The sequence below is a fragment of the Schistocerca gregaria genome, chromosome 7 (genome assembly GCF_023897955.1).
Source record: "Schistocerca gregaria isolate iqSchGreg1 chromosome 7, iqSchGreg1.2, whole genome shotgun sequence".
In the NCBI taxonomy this organism is placed as follows: Eukaryota; Metazoa; Arthropoda; class Insecta; order Orthoptera; family Acrididae; genus Schistocerca; species Schistocerca gregaria.
This window is the reverse complement of record NC_064926.1, coordinates 289,287,507-289,313,012: the sequence shown is the minus strand read 5'-3', so window position 1 is coordinate 289,313,012 and position 25,506 is coordinate 289,287,507.

Genomic DNA, 25,506 nt, shown 5'->3' with positions numbered 1-25,506 from the left:
TCGGAGTTGGCATGGCCGCACGTGGCGGTCGGCGGGCGTAAGCCGTTTGGCTGGCCGACCATGTGGTGCCAGACGTTCGCCGAAGGAGACACGTCGGGAGTGCCAAAGATGGCGGACTTTGTGAAACCTTAATGGTAGACATTCCACAATTCATACAAAAATTAATAGAAGCCAGAGGAATCATGATACCTCAAAAAGAAACATGTACATTACGATTATTTGCACGACGATTCTGATGGTGTCATCAGATTTTGAATACCTTTACAAGTTTAAAGTTTAGTATCTAAAGCTAAATTATAGACGTAACACCCAGCAACGAATTATCAAAATCCAAATCCTTCATCCGATTTCATCGATCGCCATGATTTTAGAGAGCTATTAGTGTAAACATAAATTGGTATACATTTCATTCATGTAATCGGTCAAAGTGGCCGATTACTATCGATCCCGTCAGGCCATAAGTACTTCACAGTTATACAAAAAGCAGTAGCAGCATGCTTTTAAATATACAGGGTGGTCCATTGATAGTGACCGGGCCGCTCACGAAATAAGCGTCAAACGAAAAAACTGCTATGAATGAAACTCTTTTAGCTTGAAGGGGGAATCCAGACGGCGCTATGAATGGACCGATAGATGACGCTGCCATAGGTCAAACTGATATCAACTGCCCTTTTTTTTAAATATTAACCCTCATTTTTTATTACATATTTGTGTAGTACGTAAATAAATATGAATGTTTTAGTTGGACCAGTTTCTTCGCTTTGTGATAGATGGCGCTGTAATAGTCACAAACGTATAAGTACGTGGTATCAACATTCCGCCAGTGCGGACGGTATTTGCTTTGTGATACATTACCCGTGTTAAAATTGACCGTTTACCAATTACGGGTAAGATCGATATCGTGTTGATGTATGGCTATTGTGATCAAAATGCCCAACGGGCGTGTGTTATATATGCTGTGCGGTATCCTGGACGACATCATCCAAGTGTCGGGACCGTTCACCGGATAGTTAGGTTATTTGAGGGAACAGGAAGTGTTCAGCCACATGTGAAACGTCATCCATGACCTGCACAAATGATGATGCCCAAGTAGGTGTTTTACCTGCTGTCGCGGCTAATCCGAACGTCCGTAACAGGCAAATTGCTCGGGAATCGGGAACCTCAAAAACGTGTTGAGAATGCTACATCTACATCGATTGCACCCGTACCATATTTCTATGATTCTGGAATTGCATGGCGACGACTTTGAACGTAGTGTCCAGTTCTGCCACTGGGCACAAGAGAAATTACAGGACAATGATAGATTCTTTACACGCGTTCTATTTAGCGACGAAGCGTCCTTCACCAACAGCGGCAACGTAAACCGGCATAATATACACTATTGGGCAACGGAAAATCCACGATGGCTGCGACAAGTGGAACATCAGCGACCTTGGCGGGTTAATGTAAGGTGCGGCATTATGCGAGGAAGGATAATTGGCTCCCATTTTATAGATGGCAATCTAAATGGTGCAATGTATGCGAATTTCCTACATAATGTTCTACCGATGTTACTACAAGATGTTTCACTGAATGACAGAATGGCGATGAACTTCCAACATGATGGATGTCCGGCACATAGTTCGCAGTATTGAATAGCATATTTCATGACCCGCTCATTTTCATCGGATCTGACGTCCCTGATTTCTTTCTGTAGGGATAGTTGAAGGATATTTGCTGCCGTGATGCACCGACAACGACTGACAACATGCTTCAGCGCATTGTCAATGCATGTGCGAACGTTACGGAAGGCGAAATACTTGCTATTGAAAGGAATGTCGTTACACGTATTGCCAAATGCATTGAGGTTGACGGAAATCATTTTGAGCATTTATTGCATTATCGTGATATTTATAGGTAATCACGCTGTAGCAGCATGCGTTCTCAGATATTATTTAAATGTTAATCCAGTGCCGGCCGCGGTGGTCGTACGGTTCTAGGCGCTTCAGTCCGGAGCCGCTCTGCTGCTACGGTCGCAGGTTCGAATCCTGCCTCCGGCATGTATGTGTGTGATGTCCTTAGGTTAGTTAGGTCTAAGTAATTCTAAGTTCTAGGGGACTGATGACCACAGTAGTTGAGTCCCATAGTGCTCAGAGCCATTTGAACCATTTCTTTTGTTAATCCAGTATTTCGGATGTGTTTCAATATGTTTTTGAGTGTACATTGGCATGGATACATGGAGGGAGCGCTCTAGCCAATCACAGTGCTCGCTACTAAGAGAGACGTATGGAGGTTGGGGAGAAGCATTGTTTCTAGAGAGGACGCGCGGTAGTTCCGAACAGCGTGGCGCGAGGGAGAATCGCACAGGACACCGGGAGTCTGGGACGGTACGGCGCCAGGGATACACGGTCGCGAGAGAGACTTGGAATGGTTTGCTCGTGGTCGCGAGAGATAGAAATACTTCGAGTGCGGACTTGTGAGATTTCCGAAATTACTACAGCGAAGATGTAGAATGCGTTTAGAAGTGAATATTTCACGACCTATGTTCTCGTTCATAACTAATTACGTGCAGTAGGAATCTATTGTTTTCTAGTTATTCAACTTATATTTTATTTAATTGCTGGACCAACGACACCAACAAGACTTCTGAAGATATATGCCACATACTCAAAAGTACTACTACCATCATACTACTCATTTAAAGTCGTTAAGGTAGTATCTGCAGATTTTATTTAACTGCAATCTTTCATTTATAAACGTCTATGTTACGTTCACAATTCGCAATTGCCGAGTGATAGGAACCTTCGACCATTCGATTCACGTGTCTATTTACATTGTATACTGTAGACTCAGTAGTATTTGGCTTGTGAAGCGGTAACTACGTATTCCAGCCCCTAGACAACGAAACCAACCAAGACTTTTAATGTTTCATCACTGAGTCAGAGGGTACGGGACTGAGGGTCACTATCATCACACCACATCATTTAATGTTTTTGCAAGCCCGCAAAGGGAACCTTTTCATTGAGAACCCTATAACGAACAACCGGTCTAAACGCCCTGCCCTGTCCCTTAGGCACGCGAAATACATGCGAGGCAAAGGAGATATTGAAAGCCTAATTACTCCATCGCGGAACATGATCTCAATCTTTCGACCTAAAGTATTCATTTTAAGTGGTAGCAGTCGATAAGAAGCCTGGCGAACGGGAAATGGTTTTTATACTGAATCTTGTCGGTTACCCCCAACCGATCAGATAGTGCATAGGGAAACTCGCTCAAAACATCTCTTAACTGAATATCCTGCGGCTCACTAAGATGACTCAGATCCAGCATCACCCGTTCAGTCTGCAAGGTATTAGCATTAACACTGCTAGCGGAACAGGAACAAAACGCTATCCTTTCTGATGGACGAAAACTTAAGAAGGAGATACTATTAGCAAATTCGGAGACTAGTCCCGTATGCTACGGTGGCTAACATCATATCCAATCAATAAGCTGACAGAGAATTTATTTGCAACTAACAATTTAACCGGCAAGGGAGAACTAAGAATCGACAAGCTTAGTCGAACGTCACCTACCAGAGGCAACTCCTGTCCATTGGCAATACATCTTTGGGGGGAAGGCCTAAAAGACGCCAACTTATGCAAATGCGGAAACACAAGGCCACAATCGTATTAAAGTACAGAAACAGAACTTACAGAATCAACCTTAGCCAGAATTGATTCTCTATTACTTTGAGCACATAGATAAGGAAGGAGCGGGAATACGTGCACAAATGCCGGCGCACCTTTTCACTCGAGCGATTACTCGCTTACGATGGCGTCAGCTGTTGGGTCTAGGCCGGCGCTGAACGGGGTACTCCGGCACTGTTTATGTCCGGGATTCACCCCTAGAAATGGATTTAATATATGGTAATGTAATGGCTGACACGCGGTTATTGTTACTATAATGAGAAGAAACGCGTGCCTCACCTACGATTTGTTAACGCTGCTCGTCAGCAAATGTAAAGATTTCCATAGAGGTAACGAAATCATTGAGTTGAGCACAGGTGGCCGGCTTTCGAGCGAAGACGAGCCGTGACCGATCCTCAGACGTCATGTACTTTAAGACGTTAGAAATATAATCATCTTTGGTGACATTCATACTTAATGCCGAGACAGCAACACGGAAACGCTCAATGGATTGAAACAACGTTTGAGCAGAAGCCAGCACTTGCTAATAATAGAAGAGCTCATTCCCTAATACGTGCAGCCAATTTCCTTTCAATTATACAGGCCCTAAGCTGCCCCAGATTTCCCGCCTCTCGGAGTTCACCTGACAGAAATGCGATTAACAAACCCTTACACAAAGGGTGCAGAATGTCTAAATGCGAAATCTGAAAGGCGCTAGCATGTAATTTACACCGCACAACCAATCATAACATTTACCTAACTTGGTTTAATTGGTCAACTGCTAGCGCAATGATACCATTTAATTAACACAGAATAGGATTCGGCAGATCAACGAAACTATCTGATATGGATCCCCCAAGAATTGGGACCTGAGCCCTTCTAACTTGGAACTGATCAACTAAAACACCCTATTCCCCACTCGACTCTTCTCTCTCCAAACCTAACGCACAGGAACTGATTTGTGATTATTTAATCCTCGTGCTTAGTTGTTTCACAACAAACTTCTGCTGATGAATTCAGGTAGGATCGATCGACAAGACCATTAGTGAAATGAAATGGCACAATAGGGCCTGAACCCTACGCACTTCCTTACAGGTGGGTTGCTACCCCCTAAGAAATCAGTGTTTGGAAATAATTAATCCAAAGCTAAAGAGATGATGGGAATAGCGGCACCGATCTCACGGACTGCATCGGATGAAACGTGGAGAAGCTCACCCGATGCCGCACACAGCTGCCTGTTCTGAAACACCACCTTCGAAACGTGTGCGACGAATGTGCTGTTTATATGGTACAGGTAGCCTATACCTGCCTCAACACGAGCCACGATCCTCTGTAGCAAATCGCAAATATAAGAACAAATTCTGTAATCAGGGTTGGCAATTCTTTCCTTTCCTGACCCCCCCCACCCCGCCACACTCCCTCCCAATCCCATGAGATTAACCGATGACAACGCAACCGTGCTATGCTACCATTGTGATCGGGAATAGCAGAGTTAGGAAAACGGTCTGGAAGGACTAGGCCTCTTCAACAAAGATCATTTATCTTTTTGACAACAAACATTTATTTTTCAAAGTAACAATAGGCCCTCTTTAAGAAAAATTGGGAAATTCAAAGTTAATTTCTGTGTTAAATTTACACACTTCAGAATTGTTAATAACATGATAACACAGTTAAGTACGACATTACCCTTTATTGGCTGTAAGGAAGAGGATACGATACTAACTGTTCTGGCGTAACTACAAGCGCTGGAACGAAGAAGAAGGACGGAAAACCAAAGAAGGTAGTGGGAATCGTCATCCAATACCCCCCTGACAAGGACAGAGCTCTACCAGGAGCGCCCCCTACAAGAAATTAATACAAGCGCCAGCCTCCGCCGCTCAGATCGGCTCCGTATACGGGCAATAGTGGACAGGATTTGCTGAGCAGTATTAGTGATGTGTGTCAACTTCCAGGAACATTATACATAACCAAGGACTCTGAATTATATTGCAAGTCACCCCTCGATTGTTACCATTACTCGTAAATAACAAAGGTAAGTATTGCAATCAGCTTAATTGAAATAAAGCTGTTAGTGTTATTTGTTTGAATTGTTGTATAGCTTTCCGAGAGTGCAGCATCCTATAATCACCCTAGAAGCGACGAGTAGGGAAGGTCCCACAATAACAATATCGGATTTTACAGAGATGTAAATTAAAAAGAATGAATTAACGAGCAAAATAACTAAAGTTGGGTCTACAAGAAATTCTGCAAGCGAGTTGAAAGCCCAGACATTGGGCAGACTACCAATAGATAAGCATCAACTACTTATCAAGACATAACAGTTCGGCTTTTCTCTTGCGCAAAGGGTTTACAAGTAATACACTCCTGGAAATGGAAAGAGGAACACATTGACACCGGTGTGTCAGACCCACCATACTTGCTCCGGACATTGCGAGAGGGCTGTACAAGCAATGATCACACGCACGGCACAGCGGACACACCTGGAACCGCGGTGTTGGCCGTCGAATGTCGCTAGCTGCGCAGCATTTGTGCACCGCCGCCGTCAGTGTCAGCCAGTTTGCCGTGGCATACGGAGCTCCATCGCAGTCTTTAACACTGGTAGCATCCCGCGACAGCGTGGACGTGAACCGTATGTGCAGTTGACGGACTTTGAGCGAGGGCGTATAGTGGGCATGCGGGAGGCCGGGCGGACGTACCGCCGAATTGCTCAACACGTGGGGCGTGAGGTCTCCACAGTACATCGATGTTGTCGCCAGTGGTCGGCGGAAGGTGCACGTGCCCGTCGACCTGGGACCGGACCGCAGCGACGCACGGATGCACGCCAAGACCATAGGATCCGACGCAGAGCCGTAGGGGACCGCACCGCCACTTCCCAGCAAATTAGGGAGACTGTTGCTCCGGATCTGTCCCCCATTGAGCATGTTTGGGACTGGATGAAGCGTCGTCTCACGCTGTGTGCACGTCCAGCTCGAACGCTGGTCCAACTGAGGCGCCAGGTGGAAATGGCATGGCAAGCCGTTCCACAGGACTACATCCAGCATCTCTACGATCGTCTCCATGGGAGAATAGCAGCCTGCATTGCTGTGAAAGGTGGATATACACTGTACTAGTGCCGACATTGTGCATGCTCTGTTGCCTGTGTCTATGTGCCTGTGGTTCTGTCAGTGTGATCATGTGATGTATCTGACCCCAGGAATGTGTCAATAAAGTTTCCCCTTCCTGGGACAATGAATTCACGGTGTTCTTATTTCAATTTCCAGGAGTGTATATTAAAACTAATTTTCGAAAAAAATTGCAGTATATATTAAACAAAACAATAACATTACAGGGAAGATTTTCTGTCCAAAGGCAATTAATCAGATAAGGCTTCTACATGTAAAGCAAAATTTCATTTACAGTGCCAGGCAGCTAACGTAAGATATTAAACTTGAGCACGGACTGTAAGACTCTTCAATCCGGAACCGTGCGACTGCTACGCTCGCAGGTTCGAAACTTGTCTCGGGCATGGATGTGTGTGATGTTCTTAGTTTGGTTAGGTTTAAGTAGTTCTAAGTTGTAGGGGACTTATGACCTCAGATGTTAAGACCCATCGTGCTCAGAGCCATTTTAACCACTTTTTGAGCGGACAATCAGACATCCCGACTGTAAGCAAGCCCTCGTAGAAAACAGTCGACGGCCGTCCACAGGGCCGCAAGCAAGCGCTGACGCGAAACGCTTTTCTGGCAACTTATTGGTACAGTCAACGAACACCGAACATAAATCTCTCCGTGAATTACACTAAAACTAAGAGTTTGAATCACGAGTTTACATATCGAACCTTTTTAGTAAGGTCACACATCCTACGAAATAATCCTCGTTAAAATATAAGGTGTAAAAGAGATCTACTCAAAGGGAGTAGTAAATTCTTCCAGGAATGAATAAAAATAACAACTCACTAAAGTCTTACCATTAGCTGGAGCTTATAATACACAAAGGGGTGGATAATAATAATAATAATTATAATAATTATAATAATTATAATACCGGAGTGCACGCCAGCTTCTAAAAACAGTGAAAACAAGTATTAAAAATCAGACACAGTTAATTCTCTCGCATAAAACAATTTAGAAACAAAACACAAAATTTTAAAGAACTCCTGACAGAGTTATGCATGGGAGCTTGGCACATTACTTGCTAACACAAATCGCCGTAACAACCAGATACGACGCAAGGCACCAAATTTCATACGCTGCGAGTAACAGCTGTAATTCTGAGCAAGCGTGCCTGCCCAATAATCGGGGCATAACCCCTACAGCCTTATACCGGGAAGAATGTGGTAAATCCACATTACATGAACATGTCATCTTAAGAACGATTAACAATGAAAAATTTGTACAGAGAAACTTGGCGAGCAGATTAACACAAGTGGCTCCAAATACACACAGAGAAGGCAGGGCAGTGTTTATGCTAGAATTACACAGAGTCAAATCAGAAATTCGTACATGAATATAATCGCAAAACATTGTTCAGACAGCTTTTACAGTGGGATATCGATGCTCAGAATTGAACAACCAGATACTCACAGCATATCCAAACCAAACATTTAAGACTTTTATCCAGTCCTGGTGACGAAGAGCGAACGACGACCCGGAGAAGCCGAACCGATCTGCACCGCTTGTCCGTTGCTCGAGAGATTGCCTCCTGCCCCATCTCCAGCTTACGCAAGGACTACACAGGAACTCCCAGCACTGTGGTGTTCGAAGGCATTCGACGCTGCTATTGCGGCAGCTTTTGAGGTCTAGGTGTTCCAGAGATAACAGCGCAAAAGAGTAGTCCGCTCCTCCTAGTAAGATGTCAGTTACAAGTTGTCGGTAGTTGGAAAGTAAAATAAGGCCCCACGGCTCACTCCTGTTTTTCTATAGACATCTAATAGGCCACGTTCTTTCATCTATGTAAGACTCTGCTGCCTTCTGTATGTTATCTCGCGTGTGTACTCGGTCGTCTTTTACTATATTCCAGTCTTTGTCTATAGTACATCGTTGCCTACGGGTCCTCTGAAACTTTCAGCAGCACCTATTCCTCTCAGTTTATCTGTGTCCCAAAACTTAACTTTTGCCAATTTCTTCAGTTTCAATCTGCAGCTTATAACCAGTAAATGATTTGCAAAGCTTCCTACAGTTTAAAATCCAGCATCAGAATCTCTATCTAACCGTTATAAAACCAGCCTGAAACCTTTTCAGACCCACACACCTCTTTAAAGTGTACAACGTTCTTTCGTTAGTCTTAAAAAAATCTTAGCAGTGATAAAATTAGACTCTCTAAAAGATTCTACCAGTCTGTTCCCTTCATTCCTTTGCCCACAGTACATGTTCTCCGTCTATTTTTCTTCTCTTCCTTATCTCACTATCGAGTCGAGTTCTTCCATCAGAATTAAATTTTTATCCAATTTATTTACCTGAACAATATCCTTTTCTCGTCGAAAATTTTTGCAATCTGTTCACCTGTAGAGCTAGTGGCATATGAATTTTTAATACTGTGGTGAATGTTCATTTCTTGTCTATCGTGGTTACGATAATGCGTTCAGTGGGCTGTTTGTATTAGCTAACTCAAGTTCCTATTTTGTAGTTTGTTATTAAATCTATTCCTGTATTCACCCTACTTCGTTTGTGTTGATAACCCTTTACTGATCTGACCAGACCTCCTGTTCGCCTGAAATCGCAATTCACTCGTTACTACTATTCTTTGTCTCATGCCCCCTCCTATATTTAAATTCTTTAACCTTGCTACCCGATTGAGGATCTAACATCCATGCTCCGATCCATAGAACGCATGTTTTCTTTTTCGTGGTGGCATCGTCCTCCTGTGTAGTCCTGTCCCACAGTATCGAATAGGGGACTAGTTCACCACTGACTACGAAGTCTTTCGCGACGGAGTCCTTGCATAAAAAGTTCTCGGTTTACTTGCCGCGTCAAATTTGGATAACATCCCAAGCTTTTGATGACTACCTCCGTCATCTTCGTCAGAGGTAAAACTGACTGTCGTGGACCGGTGAGGCTTCCGCTTTTATAAGCAGTGGGCGGCTTCTCATTGGCTGGATGACGTCACGGTGAAACCGGCGCGTACTAAGGTGGCGGCCTCTATAGTGATAGATTTTGTTTGCGCGCTTTATCCAGCGTTGCTTGCAGCGCCATCCATCGCAACAGGCGGAGAACTGGGAGGAATGTAAGAGGTCTCCCTCGGAGATCTTTCCTTATAAATTTCGCGCTTCCATGCATTGCTGAGTGCGTAACCGGAGTCTCTGTTGAAATTATTTTCACAGAGTCTAATTTCAACTGCTTCCCTGATGACAGAGTCCAATAGTTTGAAGCGTGAGCAAGTAGTCTTGTTTCATCGAATAAAGTCTTATGTTTATTTAACAAACTGTGCTCAGCCACCGCTGATTTTTCTAGATACCTGTATTTCGGATGACGCCGATGTTCCACACAGCTATCGGCGACAGTTCTTATAGACTGGCCCACATAACTTTTGCCACACTCGCAAGGAATGCTGTACATTCCCGGTACTCTCAGGCCAAGATTATCTTTCACGGGTCGCAGCATTTTCTTGATCTTCTAGGGTACCCGGAAGACTGGTCTGATTCCCTGCCGGCTCAGGACTTTGCCAATATTGTTAGGCGTTCCACCGCAGAATGGTAGCCGCGCGATGTGTTGGTCCTCTTGCTCTGTTCTAACAACGTTCTTTCTTGGTTTCTTCGCCAGAGTAGATGTAATATCACGATCGGAATATCCATTTTTTGGGAATACCGTCGTCAGATGGTTAATCTCGGAGCCGAGATTATCCCTGTCCGAAATAGTCCTTGCTCTGTGTACCAAGGTGTTCAGCATTGCTCTCTTCTGAGCTGGGTGGTGAAAACTACGCGCGTTTAGATATAAATCTGTATGGTCGGTTTTCTGTACACAGAATGTCCGAGACGTCCATCTGATTTTCGCTCCACCAGCACATCTAAGAAGGGTAATTATTCCATCCTTCTCCACCTCCACTGTAAATCTTATGTTCTGATGTGTACCATTCAAATGATGAACAAACTGCTGCAGTGCCTCATTGTCATGTGGCCAGATTAAAAATGTATCGTCAACATACCTGAAGAAGCAGGATGGACGTAAGGGAGCACTGTTCAACGCTCGTTCTTCGAAAATCCTCCATGAAGAAGTTAGCTATGGCTGGTAAGAGTGGCGAACCCAAGGCTGTTCTGTCAGTCATTTCATAATATTTTCCACCATACAAAAAATAGGTGGTCATCAAAGTGTGTCGAAATAATTTCAATATTTCAGGAGAGAAATGAGCAGCCAACAGTTTTAACGTATCTTCCACTGGAACCTTTGTAAACAAAGAGACCACATCTAGGCTGATCATGAGATCATTCGGACCTATCCTCATCTGTTTTATAATGTCAACAAACATTTTTGAGTTATTAATATGATGTCTGCAGTTGCCGACTATAGGTGCTAATGATTTGTTTAAGTATTTTGCCAACCGATATGTAGGAGACCCAATAGCACTAACAATATGTCTCAACGGGACGCCATCCATATGGACTTTGGTTAGACCACATAACCTGGGTGGCCTTGGTGCTCTTGGTCGTAGATTTGTGACTAGTTCTTCTGGGAGGCCAGAGTTCTTCAGTAGCTCCCCTCTCTTACTACGAAGTGCTACTGTGGGATCCCGTTCAAGAATACGGTACGTGGTATCTTGCTTGGGATGTTATTCAAATTTGACGCGGCAAGTAAACCTAGAACTTTTTATGCTAGTTCACCAGTGGTACACACTGAAGTGACAAAAGTCATGGGATATCTCCTAATATCTTGTCGGACTTCATTTTGCCCAGCCTAGTGTAGCAACTCGATGTGGCAAAGACTCAAGTCGTGGAAAGTCGTCTGGAGAAGTACTGAGCCAAGCTGCTCCATAGCCGTCCATAACTGCGAAAGTGTTGCCGGTGCAGGATTTTGTGCAGGAACTGACCATTAGATAACGTCCCATAAATGTTCAATGACTTTATTGTTGGTAAATCGTTGGAGCCAAGTCATTCACCCGAATTGTCCAGATTGTACACACTGATTTGAGAAGTTATTACACGTAGTGTTACTTGTCTGTTAACACTCTCTTGACACTGTTGATCTGCCGCGCGGAGTGGCAGCGCGGTTTGAGGCGCCATGCACGGATTGCTCATCCGCACCCACCGGAGGTTCGAGTCTTCCCTCTGGCGTGTGTGTGTGTGTGATGTTCTTAGCATAGTTAGTGTAAGTAGTGTGTAAGTATAGGGACCGATGAGCTCAGCAGTTTGGTCCCTTAGGAATTAACACTCTCTCTCTCTCTCTCTCTCTCTCTCTCTCTCTCTCTCTCTCTCTCACACACACACACACACACACACACACACACTGTTCATACCGTAATATTGAAAACCCTAACGATTTCCGGAATGAATGTTCCATTTGTCTCACTCCAACAACCATTCTGAGTTCAAAGTCTATTAATTCCCTTCATGCGGCATAATCAGATCGGAAACCTTTTCACATGAATCACCCGAGTCCAAACGTCAGGTCTGCCAATCCACTGCCCTCTCATACCTTGTGTACGCGATGCTAAGGCCATATGTATATGAATCGGTCTTTTGTAAAAGGGCATAAGTCTCTACTTTGGCTGCTTTGCGTTTTATAGTGGTGCACATATTATGAGGGTAGATCTATTATTTGTGTTAAACAGGGCGTCTGAAACACATTCGGTTGCCTTGTAACATGGGACTGAAAGTTATATTTTGTTTCAATGGGCGGAAGTCACTGACATGCGCCCTTTCTGAAGTGAACGTTTGGCAATGGCCAGGTCAGTGGAAACAGTTGAAGTGCTGGATGCTGCATGCTTTGTGTCTTCAGGGTTTGTGGTATGTTTAGTAGCAGCAAAATGTTGAAAGGCAAAGCCTACGACAATCACAATGGAACCTCAATTCAGTATAAACGACCCGTATTATATTGTAGGTAAATTGGGAACTTGCTTGTGCACATGCTACAGAAATGTATGTTTTAACTGGTACTTCTCATCGTATCACATTAACATACATGGTGTATTACCGTCGGTGAACACTGTCGCGTTTTAAAGCCTTGCTTCCGTATTCCCCTAAAAGTAATTTTATTCCTTTGCTGGTTCCCAGGTGCAAGAAAAAATGTTAAATACATCTGAGAGAACACAGCTGCGTAGACATCTTTACAAAGTTATATGATATTTCAACATAGGAAGAGCGGAAATTCAACTAAGAATAAGCAAGACTAGTTCCTCCAAGAATGTACTTCGTTGAAACAGTGGCGTCCAAGAAAAAATGAACAACCTGTGCTAGTACTTTCTCATAGTTTCATTTACCACGTTTTAGTAGGCACAACTCTAGAAGAGATATGTATGAAAGCTTTCCTGGGAATGTTTGACACCTGTGAAAAGCGAGTTCGAAGAATATGGTGCACGAAGCTTGCTGACAAAACCCCGGAAGACAAGAGGGGTATAGGAGTATAGTCATAGTCCTAAGGAAGCATATTCAGCCCTTCCCATTGCAGGAATCACACTAATGCTCTACAAATGGGTTAACATTAGGGCAGATTTAGATGCCTAAACGATATGGAAGTTGTTTATAGAGAAGCATTCTGATACCAAGTTAAGTTACTATTTCTACTGGAATTACTTCAAGAAGCATTTCAACTACTGATTAGGGTGACCTTACATGAACATCCGCTGTACATGCGATGAGTTTAATTCAAGGTGAGATGATCATATCTCAATGATAAAACAAAACGCACAGCTGCTACGGAACGTATAGGACACCAGCGCCAAAAGAGAATATTTCACTCTGTTCTCACCAATGAAAAATCATATGAAGCGATAGGAAAGACCCATATATTATTCACCGCATCTGATTTTATGTAAAATATTAGTCTGCCAAAAGTACCAGTACGAGATCCATTTCATCTCAGAAAAATTTCGGGGTTCAAACACATTGTAGCTTTATCATGAAGGAACCGGTGGAAAGGGTGCCATTGAAGACTGTTCTTTTTCATTTGATTATCTGAAGTTTATCCTAGACAATATCACAGAGCTTTCACTGTTCTGTGCCAAATGCAGGGAACAGAAGAAAAATCAAACACACCCTACATTCTTACTTTTACTGAGAGATCCTGAACGTTTCAAACCTATTAAACAGTATTTCCCAGTGAGAGGACACAGCATTTTACGGCGCTATCTAGACTTAGCTACCATTACGAAAAAACCTTGACAGAATTACAGGTATTCGCTGTTTATCAAGTAGCACAGCATATTTTACAAAGTAGTACAAAACTTGGAAACTTTATATTTACAGAATCTGACATTTCATTTGAAGCCGGTAATTTTAGAAGAAAGAAGGAACAAGCCAACACGTGACACATATAACCTTTCAATCAGAAGTAGATTTAACATTTCCACACATCCAACCTTGGCGGACTGTAGGAATCCCCTACTGAGGTCGAAATGCTGCTAACAACTTATTATTGACTTTTTTGCACTTTTATTTATTACTGATTCCAAGTTGGTGGTAAATAATATTTCTATAAACAGCGTAGATTCATGTAGTAGTCACTTCTAAACATCCTAATTTTTAATCATGTACGCAATGTATGTAACTTCGTTAATTTTTCAAATAATGAAATTTTTCCTGCAGTCCTCCGATATTAGTTTCTCCAAGAAATATGTTTTGGAAGTCCTTTGATTCATGCCAGTCCCAAATAAGTATCCCTCCATAGTTCTGCGCATTTACCCCCTTCTCTTATGTCGTGATTAATAAGAGACAATACACTACACTACACACACACACACACACACACACACACACACACACACACACACACAGAGAGAGAGAGAGAGAGAGAGAGAGAGAGAGAGATACATAGTGGTTTACCTGCTCTTACCGATCTCGTTTTATGCAACCCGCAATTTGGTGCCGGCCGCGGTGGTCTCGCGGTTCTAGGCGCGCAGTCAGGAACCGTGAGACTGCTACGGTCGCAGGTTCGAATCCTGCCTCGGGCATGGATGTGTGTGATGTCCTTAGGTTAGTTAGGTTTAAGTAGTTCTATGTTCTAGGGGACTGATGACCACAGCTGTTAAGTGCCATAGTGCTCAGAGCCTTTTGAACCATTTTTTGCAATTTGGTATCTGTCCTCACAAGAACAAGGTTTACATATTCTCCAGCTCGCTATGAGAAAAGTATTACTCCTGTAGCCAAAATGAACAGACCCATTTGGCATTAAATTTTATTTAGTTAAATTTTGTGCTGGCATACGTTTTCACTGCAGGCCTCGGTTTTAGAGTTATTCAAGAAAAACGTACCAGAATGATCTTAAAACGCAGCTCCACCCACCACACTCATCTCTCAGCACTCAGGGCTTTCAGGATGTTGTTTGTGTCTCTGGCTACTACAAATGCACAAGAATTTTTGGCTACACGATCTATTCTAGATATCCTACCATTTTTTGTCTCATTTCATTTGGCTATTACGCCAATAAGGTAGTCGGTTGTTTCATTAACAATATTAATTTAAATGTGATGTTGCGAGTTGTGAAAGAAAAAAGATTTTTCCAAACGTTGTGATAAAACTAATTATTACTTACGAATACAGTAGTTTCGTAGTCAGACAGGTTGACGAATAGAACGATGTAATTGTACTCTTAAAATTCACAAAATGGTTAGTTAAAATATATACCAACGTCTGTGCTACAATTTGTAAATGCTTGACTAAGACGGAGAGTAAAACGGCACGACGGTGAAGATCAAGAAAAGATTGTATGTGGGAAATAATTCTTGCAGTCACAAGTTTTTGTACAATGGAAGCAGAGAGCCCCATGAACAGCACACTAGAAATCTTGACAGGTTGTGCTGAAAATGAGAGTGACATATTTTATTTATAAGTGGCCAAAACAACTTTCTTTTATTAATTGTGAAATTAGACGACGTAGCCAATTAGACATTTAAAATTCTCCACTGGATTGTTGTCTATATTTATTTAGTTACTGCATATTTAAACTGAACAGAGTATGGCCTTGTGCACGTTTTTCATGAATCCCAGCACAGAATTAAACTACGTTAAATTTACTGCAGAAGAGTCTTGTTCATTTCTTCGGTAGGACATAAATTTGGGCGTAGCGGTCGAGACAATGTGGGAACCTCGCTCGAATTAATATTACGGGATGCATAAAACGAAGTAGGTAGGTGCAGCCGAAACACCTGTGTTATTTAATTAGTATATGCGCTAGTTAATGCTTAGAAATAACTGACATTACTAGGTATCGATTAGCAGCGTCCTTCTCTTCCGAATATGAGAATGCAGTTGATATTCTTCCATATCAATACAAATAAAGTCTTCAAAGTCTTCTGCTTGCGGAGAGTCAAGATAGTCAAATTTCGCAATATAAATTTTATTTCTATTTCGTTCATATACTTCTTTCTCGTTTTTGTCCTGGCTTGTTCACCATATCAGTACTCAGTTAACAGCAAAGTTAGAAATAATACATAAAAATACTGAACCTGACAGCTTTTGCAGGAGCGGCGTCCGTATGTCTCGCCCTGAAGCAGTTGCTGCGTTGGCGGCAGAGCAAATCGCTACTGTGAAAACGCTATTGTGTGTACAACTCACGTCAAACAATAACGTTTGCAACAAGCCAGGAATAATATTAGCAATGCTCTCATGTTGCTTGGAAACGTGCTAGTAGCGACGAGAATTTATGTGTCAAAGGCAGCCCTGCGAACTCTAACAATGACGTAGTTTTCACCGCAGAAGCACACATTCACTGTGATACGTTGCACATTGCCTCCAAGGCCCAGAAACGGACCGGTAAGTAGTTGTGAGCGTAGGGTTTGGTGGCCCATTTCACACACTGCGACAGCTGAGTATGTTCTGGTCCTCACGCGATGCATGCGTTTCAAATATGTGGAGTTACTTTTACCATAATTCAAGCGAAGCGTTGTACGCGGACGAAGGAGATACAAGCCTGATATCTTCATGTAAGAAACACTACAGTAAACAAAACATTGCCATTTTTGTTAACGAGCCCTGGAACGAGGTGTTTTAGCAAGATTTGCCTTTGGTTTGACATGACATTGGCGAGTAATAGTAAACATCGTTCAGGAAGCACGACAAATGAATTTAAGTCCCTCGTTTGAGAAGAGATGTTTCACGTGGAGTAGTCATACCATCGTCCCTGCTAGTGTCAAGAACATACGTCGAGCGGTCATGGTATGTATGTACTTGAATGCAGCTGGCCTCTTAAATAGGAATTTCCATTAACTCAAACAATCAATGACTAACGAGAAAAAATGAAGATAAAGTGACTAGTGAAATATTTTTATAAATATGAGTCGCATCTTATAATTGGAAATATATGGCTTTTTACTAAAAAACTGCTCAAAATTTAAAGAATAAGCAGACTTCCTACTGTGTTAATCCATATAGTGAGCCTTAATACCAGTGCTGCTCATTATAAACACCTAATTTAGCGTCCGCTGCTTCGCTTCCATATCTCTTTTATCGAATTCTTAACTTGTTCACAAATTGTAACAACTTCTAAATTGTTCAAGCTAAACAAAGTCATAGAAGTATGGTCTTTGCTAATTGTTCTTGTCACCAGAATGGTAGCTGCCGTCCAATGCTTATTGTAATCATGCCTGTGCTTTCTTATGGTGGTATTTGCCTAGAAGCCACATCCTTTGACACCTGTGTCCTTATTTCTAACCAAGTTGTGAAATACTAGTTTTTACAACTCTAGTTTCAAAATATTTTACCAGTTCTTTAATAATAAGTAATTATCAAAAAAAAAATTCGCCCACTGTTTCACCTCCATATGGATTGAATTAAAAAAAGTACTGAAAAACATTTTTCTCAATATCTGGCCGAGGAAACCAATACCTATCTTAGTAGTTCTAGCTTCAAAATTGCCTGAATAGTGACATGTCTTCAAAAACATGTGAAACGTCCCCTTTGAACAATTATGCGAGACTGTGCTTAAACTGACAAACAATATTTTTTTAGCGCAACGCAATCTGACTTTCAGAAATCCCTACGAAAGAATGGCCCTGACTAACATTAACCTATACGTTTCACAAATCACTTACCTCACAAAAATCTTCGTTACTCAAGCTACTGCAATACAGCTAGCGCCACTACTGCCAGCTAAATACAAGATTCAATCTACTGAAGGCACTAACTACTGATAAGCAGAGTCAGCAAATGAAAGATTTTAATAGAGAACAAGCAATGTATTTACCTTAATGGTCATAATATATATATCAGTTCATGACATCAATTCTTACAAATTTCAAAACTCCGCCATCTCTCTCCCCACGTCCACCACTGCTGGCGGCTCACCTCCAACGGCGCAACGCTAGGCGCTGTTAGGATCCAGCTGCCGCTGCCCAACACTACAATGGCGAGTATTACAACAATGCCAACCAGCCACAGACTGCACACGGCACAGTCAGTGATTTTCATACAGAGCGCTACGTGGCGGCGGCGTTAACAATAAAAAAACCTAAACAGCCTACTTACATAGCCCCCATGCTCTCCACAAAAAAATTTAGAAATTGTTTTGGGCACCAATAAAAAAACCTAAACAGTCTACTTACACATGTCGTCCCTCAGTTCACCCCCTTAGGGCTGGAATTTCGAAAAATCGCTTCTTGAACAACTATTAAAGTATAAGATCAACACCTTCTGAAAATTTCAAGTTTCTACCCTTAGTGGTTTGGGCTCGGTGATGATGAGTGAGTGAGTGAGTGAGTCAGTCAAGACGTTGCCTTCGACATATAGAGATAATGTGTCAAAGTAGAAATAAACTTGATCTTTGAAAGAAGTAGGCCACGTTCTGGTTGCCGAGAAACCTAGTACCAAAGCTAATATTCGGACCTCTCATTCAGTGTCCTCTTTTTTAACTAATGGCACTACATGCTGCCACACTCTCCCGTATACGATAGAAGCGTCAGTCCACACGAAAATAGTATGTTTTGGATCAGGAAGTCTTCAGGACAAACTTTGTAACGGAAGTGAATCTATAAATGCTGTTAGTTAAGTTAATGAAAAACAGATTAACGATAGGAAGTCATCAGGTACGATGACACATCTTAACGGAAGGGTATCATCAGGTACACTGAACTCCTTAACCCACCTCGGTTGGGCGAAATCACTGAAGGATGCCATTGCGGGGGGGCTCGAGTCGGATGTAAGCATGTTCGAATACCGGTGATGGGTGGAATTGTAACTGCCAGTTGTTGGCGGGAAAGTGGAGGAGAGGTGGTGGCGTGAAGTTTCTGACCACCAGGTATTGCGTCAATGACACGGAATAAATTTCAAACCATTCCGGAGCGTCTCTTGAAGTGAGGCTATGGCGATCCCTCCATTGGATGGAGACACTGAGCTCGGGCTGGTCCCTTGGTGCTCTTTGAAAGAAGTAGGCCACGTTCTGGTTGCCGAGAAACCTGGGACCAAAGCTAATATTCGGTCCTCTCATTCAGTATCCTTATGTGCCATTGACATCCTCACCACTGTTCACAAAAGAGGTTTAAAAAGTTCCACAGTTCTCTTTGAAATCAAGGAAAGGGGGGGGGGGGAATATCCAAACTGAAGCAATTTACTACTCTGGTCAACAAATACACAAAAAAATTTCAGGTCTTGTGACAGTATTCAGGTTAATGGCAACGAACGTAAGCCATATGTCGAAAGGAATCACCTCCAAGAGAAGACGCAATACACCTGTATTTTTAAATTAGTGATCTTATTGTTAAAAAAGAAATATAGTAAAGAGAGGAAACAGTAATAGAAAACTACTAGTCTTAAAAGATTTATAATAGTACGGTCATATATTCTAACCAAAGTACACAGAGACTTCGGTCAAAGAGGAAAGTTGGAGTGGTATACGTAAATGCACTGAAGTGACTAAAGTCATGGGATACGTCATAATATCGTGTCGGTCCTCCTTTTTCGCGATTTGGTGCAGAAACACAACGTGACATTGAAGACATTGGAAGTCTCCTGCAGAAATACTGAGTCATACTGTATCTACAACCGTCCGTAATTGCGAAATGTCCAAATCATTTGCTGGAACTGTCCAGAATGTTCTTCATACCGATCACAAACAGTTGCCCGCATGTCGTGGTCGTGCGGTAGCGTTCTCGCTTCCCACGCTCGGGTTCCCGGGTTCGGTTCTCTGCGGGGTCAGGGATTTTCTCGGCCTCGTGATGGCTGGGTGTTGTGTGATGTCCTTAGGTTAGTTAGGTTTAAGTAGTTCTAAGTTCTAGGGGACTGATGACCACAGATGTTAAGTCCCATAGCGCTCAGAGCAATTTGAACAAACAGTTGTGGCCTGGTGATAGGACGCATTTCCATGGGAATATGAGCACCATGAATGGTTTCAAATGGCTTCTAAGTAGCTGGACATAACCATTTCCAGTGAATGATCGGTTCAGTTGGGCCAGGAGACTGAGTACAATCCATGTGCACCACCAACTTGCATAGTGCCTTGTTGACATCGAGGTGTCTACGCCACACTCGAACCTTACTGTTAGCTCTTACCAACTAAAATCAGGACTCATCTGACGGTGCCACGGTTTTCCAGTCGTGTAAGGCCGAACCGCTATGGTCACGAGTCCAGGAAAGGCGCTGCAGACGAAATTCTTACCAACGGCACACGTGTCGTTCATCCGGTGCCACTGCCAATTAACCAAAAATTTCGCTGAACTTTCCTAACGGATACTTTCTTCGTACGACCCAAATTGATATCTACGGTTATTTCACGCATTGTTGCTTGAGTATTAGCACTGAATACTGTACGTAAACGCCGCTTCTCTCGATCCTTAAGTCAAGTCGGTCGGCTACTTCGTTATCCGTGGTGAAATCTAATGCCTGAAATCTGGTATTGTGGACGCCCTCTTGGCGCTGTAAATCTCGGAATATTGAATCCTCTAACACTTTCCGAAATGGAATGTCCCTTTCGTCTAGCTCCAATTACCACTCCTAGTTCAAAGGCTGTTAATTCCTGTCGCACGGCCATAATCATGTAGGAAACTTTCTACGAGAGTACAAATGATAGCTCCACCAATGCACTATCCTTTTACACCTTGTGTACATCTGTGGATTTGCATATCGCTATTCCACGACTTCTTGTCACTCGAGTGAATGACTCAGTATTTCAAACTACATCTTTTTTGTGACAGCTAGCGCCTATATTTCGTAAGAATTGCCAGATACTGGAGCGGTGGTAACGAAAGGAGACATCTTAAGGTCACACTCGCCGCCTCTAATGCCATCTATGCTCTGCTAGCAATGTATTAGTACAGCCCCAGCAGAATGTTCTGTGTTCCGTGAATTAACGTGTGTTCAAGTCTGTTTTCAATCTTCCATGGAAGAATACACTAATGTGTGTTTAGTAGTGAGAGAAATGTAGCACTACGGTCGTAGTACAGCGGTTGGTGTGTCTCTAACGTACTGAAGTTTCTTACTGATCTAGCCAACAGAAGCCAGAAATAACATGAACTTTGTGCAAGTTCATAAAATGACCACGAAACCGTGTCCTATTTCCGAGTCGACTGTATTCTATACGAACAGTACAACGACATCGGCAGAATCTTTACATGTGTGCACATGTTTCGATTCTCCACAATAATGAAAAACTATGGAATTTGGCGATTTTCGGAAAAACCTAGTGCGTAGGACTGTACTTCGATACTACGCCAGACGAGTGGATCCGACGGCTAGAAAATTATGGAGTGGTCTTCATGTAAAAGTTATTATTCTGTGTCGGAAACCTCTGTTCTTTGTCTTCTCCGCACACTTGATTTTTGTTCAGTGTAATGATGAACGAATATTTTAAATGGAATGCAGAGACAATGCAGCAGCAAGAAAGACGTTTTGAGTTCAATGATCTTATCTACATCTGCATCCATACTCCGCAAGCCTCCTGACGGTGTGTGCCGGAGGGTACCTTGAGTACCTCTATCGGTCCTCCCTTCTATTCCAGTCTCGTATTGTTCGTGGGAAGAAGGATTGGCGGTATCCCTCTGTGTGGGCTCTAATCTCTCTGATTTTATCCTCATGGTCGCTTCGCGAGATATACGAAGGAGCGAGCAATATACTACTAGACTCCTCGGTGAAGGTATGTTCTCGAAACTTCAACAAAAGTACGTACCGAGCTACTAAGCGTCTCTCTTGCAGAGTCTTCCTCTGGAGTTTATCTATCATTTCCGTAACGCTTTCTCGATTACTAAATGATACTGTAACGAAGTGCCCTGCTCTCCGTTGGATCCTTTCCATCTCTTCTATGAACCCTATCTGGTACGGATCCCACACCGGTTAGCAGTATTCAAGCTGTGGGGGATTAAGTGTACTGTAACCTACTTCCTTTGTATTCGGACTGCATTTCCTTAGGATTCTTCCAATGAATCTCAGTCTGGCATCTGCTTTACCGACGATTAATTTTGTATGATCATTCCATTTTAAATCACTCCAAATGCGTACTCCCAGATAATTTATGGAATTAACTGCTTCCTGTTGCTGACCTGCTATATTGTAGCTAAATGATAAAGAATCTTTCTTTCTGTGTATTCGTAGCACATTACACTTGTCTACATTAAGATTCAATTGCCATTCCCTGCACCATGCATCAACTCGTTGCAGATCCTCCTTAATTTCAGTAAAATTTTCCAACTGTTACAACCTCTCGATATTCTACAGTATCACCCGCAAAAGCCTCAGTGAACTTCCGAAGTTATCCACAAGGTCATTTACATATATTGTGAATAGCAACGGTACTACGACACTCCCCTGCGGCTCACCTGAAATCATTCTTACTTCGGAAGTCTTCTCTCCTTTCAGAATGACATGCTGCGTTCTGTTATCTAGGAACTCTTAAATCCAATTACACAACTGGTCTGATAGTCCATATGCTCCTAGTTATTTCTTTAAACGGCTGTGGAGAACTGTATCAAACGCATATACCTGGGAAGCTGAGTCTCGTGGACAAATAGCTAGAGCTAGGTTTCACACGATCGTCGTTTTCGAAATCCATGCTGATTCCTACAGAGTAGATTTATAGTCTCTAGAAAAGTACTGAGGACAATATTCTTGTATAATAAAACCTGGGGTTCACAAAAACATACACACAAATATATTTTGTACGACTTCGACTGAAATATTGGCCTCAGAATACCAAAAGTTAGTTTTGCGCAGTTTATAACGTTTATTTTGGTGATGGTTCCGTGACGAAGGATCTGAGAGCGGAAAAAAGTTTCGGGTAGATAGGGAATATTCTCGCTCGTATTAAGAGTAGCCGTCGGAAATAGAATTCTGGCTAGGTCAAACAAGTAGTCTGGCGACAATGAGCAGGGAGTCCCTCGCAAATAAATAGCGTTTTTACGTGACAGGATGAAGTAACAATTTCTGATATGTCACCAAAATTAATTTCATAATTTTGTTAACAACTTTTTCGCTGGAATTTTCCAGGACGTCAGACAAAACGCAAATTCTTCAGCGATGATATTTTTCATTACACGAGAGGTACTGTTTCACATTCTTACGGTATTTTATTTTTTATCTGTCAAATATTTTTATACTTTCGCAATAAAATATATATCATAAGCTTCTGTAGACTCTGCGAATGTCCATATATTTTTTTAGTCCCAATGTGTCTGCGTTTTTTTTCACATATTCAAGAATCAAAATATTTTTCTTCAAAATGTAGTGTAACGTTAATTTTTTTTATTTTGTAGCAGCAGAAAAGATTTTTCTTTTGGAAAATATTCCAACATATTTTACCCTAAAACTAGAGATGCCTAATATTTTTTCGGAATATTTAATATGTTTGAAATTATCTCTAACTGTAAATGGTGTAAAACAGAGAGATGACCTTGAGGTTCCTGTTCTTGGGACGGCCGCTGTGGAATCGATGATATGTAACTCCACTATTGCCGACTTCGAAGAAATACATTTTGGGTATCAGATGTGAAATTCCCGAGACGAAATGTTATCCACAACTTTTGCAGAAACCAGATCGCAGTTGTGGGATTCGAAGGGTATTAAAGGAAAACAGAAGTTGTGAAGGATGTGAGGAAGCGTTGTAGTCAGCTGTTATTCAGTATGTACATGAAGAAACTGGAGAAAGAAACCAAAGAAAATTTATAAAGGGACATAAAGCTCAGGAGGAAGAAATAAAGATGTTGTGGCTTGTCAGTATCATTATAAACTTGTCAGAGGTGGCAAGTGACTTGCAAAAGTAGGGGAAAGCAATGGACGGTCAACACATAAGGTTGAAGCTAACAGAAATAAAACAATGGCAATGGAAGGTAATCGAATTAAATTAGACGATGCTCAGAAAATTACTTTATGAAAATGGTTCTGAGCACTATGGGACTTAACTACTGAGGTCATCAGTCCCTTAGAACTTAGAACTACTTAAACCTAACTAACCTAAGGACATCACACACATCCATGCCCGATGCTGGATTCGAACCTGTGGCCGGAGCGGTCGCGGGGTTCCAGACTGTAGCGCCTAGAACCGCTCCGTCACTCCGGCCAGCTTACTTTAAGAAATGAGACACAAATGTAGTAGATGGGTTTTGCCGTTTGTACATCAAAATAACTGATGGTACTCGAAGTAGAGAGAGTATAAGCTGAAGGAAGTCAAGAGCGAGAAAATATGTCTGGAAAAGAGAAACCCTTAATTGGAACATAAATTTAAAATGTTAAAAGGTGTTTGCTGATGGCACTTGTTTGTCGTATTATCCTGTGAAACATGGATAATAACGAATGAAGTGCTGAATCAAATTGAGGAAAAAAGTAATTTGTGGAACAACTCGCCTAAAAGAAGGAATCAGTCAATAGAACACATCCTCAGTGATCAAGAAGTTATCAGTTTAATAATGGAGGGAAATGTTGCTGGAAAAAATTGTAGATGGTGACCATGACTTGAATAAAATAAGCATATTCTGCATAATAACTTTAAGAAAGTAAAATCGATTTTAGTCGATGAACATAGAATTGCTTGCTTCTGAAAGAGATGTGACTTCACAAACCAGTACGTATCTTTTTACGGAAAAAATTGCCAATAACTTCTGTGTTTCGAAATAAACTTTTCCTTTTTTATTAATACTAAATAAATATGGTTTTAACAACTCACTGTATCACTTTTACGTTATTCAAAATCTGAATTGTTGAAAGCTAAAAAGTGTAATTGTTGAAGGTTACATGTTTGTCTTGATGGTTGTACGGTGTACTCACAGTAACGGCCAACTAAATAACTGATAAAATATAAGGAAACAGTATGCTACATTATATAAGTATATGACATAGAAGATATTCTACAGTTAACGTTGGTGTACTTGTGGTAGCGTTTACCTTGATGCCATCGTTTGAAACCGAGCTGGATTAGCACAGTGAACTCGCATTCGGGAGGACGAGGATTCAAATCCACGTACGATCATCTAGATTTACATTTTCCGCGATTTTCCTAAATCGCTCCAGGCAAATGCCATGGTGGTTCCTCTGAAAGCGGATGACCGATTTCCTTCCCAATGCCTGAAATATTTCGAGCTGGTCCTCCGTCAGTAATGACCTGAACGTCCACGGGACGTTAGAATTTAATATCCCTAATCTTCCGTTTACCGGTGTTTGACCTGCACCATATGTGAGAAGAGAGGCTGATGTAGTTTAGGAAGTGTTATAATCTTGAGTGGTGGATGGAATGTGGTCATATGACAATAGAATTATGATTTCTTACACCCTTAAATGTCGACACCACTTCCCTTTCATTACCCGACACTTTCAGTTCACTCA